Source organism: Henckelia pumila, chromosome 4, assembly GCF_033568475.1.
Source record: "Henckelia pumila isolate YLH828 chromosome 4, ASM3356847v2, whole genome shotgun sequence".
In the NCBI taxonomy this organism is placed as follows: Eukaryota; Viridiplantae; Streptophyta; class Magnoliopsida; order Lamiales; family Gesneriaceae; genus Henckelia; species Henckelia pumila.
This window is the reverse complement of record NC_133123.1, coordinates 34,382,346-34,388,345: the sequence shown is the minus strand read 5'-3', so window position 1 is coordinate 34,388,345 and position 6,000 is coordinate 34,382,346.

Sequence of the window (6,000 nt, the reverse complement as noted above, 5' to 3'; positions counted from 1 at the left end):
TTACCCCAACCGATTCTGTCATTTTTCCTTAATTTTTTACACCCATTTTCCATCAAATGTTCATGAAATTATTTATCGGCAAAAAATTACTTCTCTAAATTCACATTTTATTTCAATTCACGCTTATATATATAATTAGTAGATACACGTGTGTTTCACGTGGGTAACGAACATAGATGCACAATGAATAACGGTAAAATTTTTAAATAAATATTTACACATAATTTATTTATTTTGCATCTTTTCAATAGCACATATTGTTATATAATTATTTATCATTTTAGACGATCATGATTTGTTGAATTCTTTAATGGCTCGATTTTTACCTCATTCAGCTTCATTTCATGTTTTTCGTATTTTTTTTGTTTCCTTCTTCGATAAAATTCAGCAATGCTTTCATCATCTTCCATTTTCATTGTTTTTGTCATCTTTTGATGAGCTGATTTGTCTACTTTGAAAAAAAAAATTGTGTTGATCTTTGCTTGGTTCTCTAAGCCTATTTTCATATTTAGACATATCATTTTTTCTTATAAATGAATATGTTGAGCTTGCTGTTATATTTCAATTTTTATAATTGAGATTAAATGTAAATAAATATTTTATGAGTCACTCGGTAAAATATCCTCAAACAACTATCTAATTCTCATCTCGAATCCCTCCGAGATCAGTTTTATCATTTTTCTACTGTCGGTCTTGTCTCCAGCAATATTACCCGTTAAGATATGGTGTCCTCTTTGACGACCCACATAGTCAACCAGATCAAATAACGCAACGTCGGCACCTAGCCAACCAGATCAAACAACGCAACATCAGTAGCTTGACACACTAGAGCTTCCCAGGAGGTCACCATCCCAGTACTACTCTTACTCATGCACGCTTAACTCAACATTCCCCCCCAAGAAGTATAAAAATATGCTTCTTGAGAGACTCAAACTCATGATCGTGACTCTGATATCAATTGGTAGGATCAAGCGCTTATCACTAGGCCAAAAAATATAGTTGTTAGAAAAGACAAATTTATTTCCTTATATTTGTGACAACGCAGATGAGTTGGATTGTTAAGCTCATGAGTATAGGGAGGGGCGTGTCTTACTTATGGTGCAGTCTCATATCTCTTCGAGATCAGTCTTATCATTTTCCTATCATCGACTTGTATCCAGGAGAGACATTATTACCTGTTAAGATCTAGTGTCCCCTTTTTACGGTCCACCTAGCCAACTAGATCAAACAGTGCAACGTCAGCAACTTGGCACATTAGAGCTTTCCAATAGGCCACTCATACCAATACTACTCTCACCCATGTACACTTAACCTATCACATTATTTGACATGATTTCGAGTTAATGCGTCACTTACAACTTTGAGTCAGCAATTATAGCTTAACTGAATGATCTGCTGAACTTAACTCAACTGGTGTGATTTGATGAATTGTCCTCAACTAAATTTCATGACTTCAACTGAATTTGTTCCAAACTGAACTAAAATTTTGGATTTTCACGTAAAAAGTTATAAAACATGAAGTCGTCATTGGAATTAATTCATGAAAATTTATTATATCTTAAAGGGTATATAAGCATTATATCTCATTTGCAAAACAATGTAATAAATCAAGTTAATTAAGGAATATTTTGTCGGTTAGCCCATATAAGCAACCCTCTTTCTTGATTACGGCTCATTGCCCAGCTTTCTAAGAGTTGCACATCATCGTCACCCTCTTTCTCTCATGTATTCTGGTGCATTATCCGCCACAGATTACCACAGTTACACATGTATAATATGTCAAAAAGATACATCACAATTTTTTGGGGCTTATACTTGTATGCTCTGTCAGATTACAGCTCACGTGGACTGTGTGGTATCAGCAATGGAGAATACAGGCAACTAATTATAAGTTAGTTTATTGCATGCCAAAAAAAACGCATATAAATATATATTAATTGATGTCCTAATTGCAATGATCCTTCCCAGGTAAAATAGACTATTTGCCCCTCTAGACGATGCACTTCTGAGTTGGATAAAGTGTCCAGTAGAGAATACTACACCGAAGAGCAATGGCGAGACAAAGCTGGAAAAATACCACCCCGCTCATTCTTTGATCTTGAACATTAAATGAAACCGCGCGCACATGATCAATATTCGGTCGATCTGCAATGCTTGCATTCGGCACATAGCACCACCATGTTATAGCTGCACCCAATCTCCTTGTGATTTTCTCCTCCACAAATATTGCGCAGATTTGCCCCTCGTTGTCAATGATTATTTTGGAAGGTCACGGTACCTAGTTTTCCCAAGATGCAATGAATTATTTTCTTTGTTTTTTTGTATGATTTGTTTACGATTTGGAAACGGTTGGATACCACACATGCAATCGTTCCTATATTTTCCATTTTGAATGTGCATGGCTTGGTTCCACTGGTCATCAAGCATGATTCACAAAACCAACACCCTCTTATTCAGGGTGGTTCAAATTGGTTTCCAGATATTAGATCCTGCTGTGACAAAATAAATCCCTATCTTATGGACTTTTACACATGTACTCAATGTAGGTTCACTATACACATTTGCTGTGCTCTTCTGCCTAAAACCGTCAATCACAAATTTGATCAACATCCCCTCACTCTAATCACCGATTCTTCAGCACAAGACTCGGGGGATGATCACTTTTGCGAATTCTGCGAACTTGACATAAATCCGTCCTACTGGTTCTACCGTTGTATCGAATGTGACAATTCCTTTCATGTGGAATGCATCCCCTCAACAGGGATATATTCGAGAATCAAGTTCGGAGGCACCGTGGATCATACTTTGAGTTTGGTAAGAATGCTGAGTGAATATAACCAGACTTGCGGTGTTTGCCACGAAATAATCCAAGGCTTCGAAGACGGGATGGCTTTACACTGCGCAGAATGTGACTTTTGGATTCATTTCACATGTGGATGGGAATCTAGTGATGCAACAGTTTCTGAACCCTATCAAGATGTATCTTTTTTTGTAAAGATATATATATATATATATGCTGATAGTGTTCCATTTTAAATCTTTTTCAGCATGCACCCACTACTAAGGTTCATTATGCATGTGATGGAAGAAATATTATGTGACTTTTGGATTCATTTCACATGTGGATGGGAATCTAGTGATGCAACAGTTTCTGAACCCTATCAAGATGTATCTTTTTTTGTAAAGATATATATATATATATATATATATATATATATATATATATATGCTGATAGTGTTCCATTTTAAATCTTTTTCAGCATGCACCCACTACTAAGGTTCATTATGCATGTGATGGAAGAAATATTATGAGAATCATGTTGTTGCAATGCTTTTCACTTTTGTTTCTTCCATTACAAGTTAGTTATTATTATTATTATTATTATTATTTATTTATTTATTTTTTGAATTGATGCTTTAAATAAATTCTTTCGTTTTTCTTATATACGTACGCTGCTAAAAAAGAAAAAAATTGCATTTAATGATTGATGAGCTTATCATTATTTTTCACTTCTTAAATAAAATTTATAGTGGTTTTTTTTTCTCTTTTCATTTTTTAATTTTCAAAATGTTTGAAAATAAATACCTGAAATTAAATAAAGATATGGTATTATATTTTCGAAGTACCTCTTTTGTACTTTTATTTTTTGGAAAATATTATTATTCTCGTGAATTCTTTCATCACACATTAGATCACATACAAAACCATCGGTTCTTGCGCATTTATATTTTTATTTATATGTAGAAATGATGAGGAAACCAAACATAACTTGAATAAATTATGAACGATTAATTGTTCAAATAATATTAAATTTCCCAATTGGGCCTTCATTTGTTGGGCCGTTAGTTTTGGGTTTGGTAAATTCCTTCGCATTCACTCGTCTTCCCGAACTCTCGAAGCGGAAAATCCGATGACATGAGGTGTGGATTAATCGATTAGGCCTATTTTTCGGATAATTAATATTTTTACTCGAATTCTTGTTGATTCTTGTAAATTGTGATGAGATGCTCGGATTTTCAATTTTTTAATATATTTTTTCTTTTGAAAACTGAGTTATTGATAGAGCTGCCAAAATGGACCTACGGGGCAGACCAACTCTGAACCCACCAAAACCCGCCAGTGGACGGGGCAGGAAATTAGCAACTCAATCTGCCCGTCGTCTATTTAACGGTGAGGAATGAGCCGCCAATTTTTAGTTTATAAACCGCCCCAACCTGGCACAACCCATCACTTGATGGGACAGGGCGGGGCGAAGCGGGTTAGAAAATGTTGTGTTAAGCGTGCATGAGTGAGAGTAGTACTGCGATGAATGCTTGGGAATGTCTAGCTAGTGCATCAAGCTACTGACGTTGCACTCTTTTATCTGGTTGGCTAGGTGAACTGTAAAAATAGGGACATCAGATCTTAACGAGTAAAATTATCTCTGCTAAAGACAGATCCGACATCTGACTCTGCTGCAGCAAAATAAATCTCATCTATTATGACATTACAGTTTTACTCAATGGTTGTTGGCGAGGATAGAGGTTCGGAACTGATGAGCACTTATAAGAGCTTTTAGATTTCTGCACATTGGTTCAATTCTAAGAAAAAAAAATTTATGGAGGAAAATATTTTATGTTTAAATTGTTAAATTATGATAATTGCTTGAGGATTTTAATTAGATGAGTCAATGAAAACTTTTTAAATACTTAAATTTTTTATGATTTTCGATTGCATGAATTTCGGCAATAATGGATGTCGAAATTTATTTTATTTGACTTAGGAATGTTCTAATTATGTGTACCTTTTCTTGATATTTCTTCTTGATGGTTTCGGCCATGAATCATGTCATAAAAAAAAAATCTACACTTGTTTTATGAAAATTAGGGACGTTACACCAAACATAACTTGAACAAATTAATAACCGATTTATTGTTCAAATAATATTAAATTTTCTAATGGGCCTTCATGTGTTGGGCCGCCATGAGATATGGATTAATCAATTAGGGCTGTTTTTCGGATAATGTTTGTACAGCGAATTCTTGTTGATTCTTGTTGGGTACTCAGATTTTCAATTCTTTTCCATTTTTTTTTTGCCGGAAAATTCAGTTACCCATGAAATAACCAATTTTAATTCGATTCTCTTATCTCGATTTTTAATATAAAACTCGATTGGTTCAGTTCGATCGGAAAAGCATTCGGTTTTGCTCTATTTGCTTCATACGGTTCGATTTAACGTCCGAACACTCAGCCTATAGCAAGATTCTATAATCATAGGTTTCTTTCAGCTTATTTACTTGTCATATCTCAAACCCAAAAAGTGGCATTGGCGATTTTATGTTACCCCGGGATATTTTTTTTATTTAAAAAAATTATCAAGCCTCAAAGTATAGAAATAAATAAATAAAAAACTAGATTTTTTATTTTAAAAATAAATATATTGATTTACAGGGTTTTTTTTTATCCCGAGAGAAAAACTACCGGTGTTTTTTTTTTTTTTGCAAGATGTTCACACGATAGTATATAATTGGACTGAACTACAATTCCAAAGGAATAAAAGTTCAGTGGAGAAATTTAACAGCAATTTTTTTTACTAACATTTATATATATATTGTCCAAAATTTTTAGCACCATGTATTGTTTGCATAAATAATTGAAGGAAAATATTATTATAGGTGTCCTAGTTATTGTAAAGAATGCAATTAATGATGTAATTCAGTATAGTCTTATTATTGATTTATTTTTTTAATGAAAAGCTATTGCTACTAGATGAATATGTAAGACTCGGAATGATTTAATTATTATTCAATAATAATGCAATGTCACTCTCTTGTATATTGACGTTCGGAGTGAGATATCCATTCATAAATTTCGATAAAAATAATTATTATTATTCATTTCGAGAAATAAAAGTTATTCATGAAGTTCAAGTCTTTAATTCCTCTCCATTTCTAAGCTTGAATGTTTTTCTTCTGTCTTCCCATGACCGCCCGGAAATTCGGTGCTATGGATTATGTTTG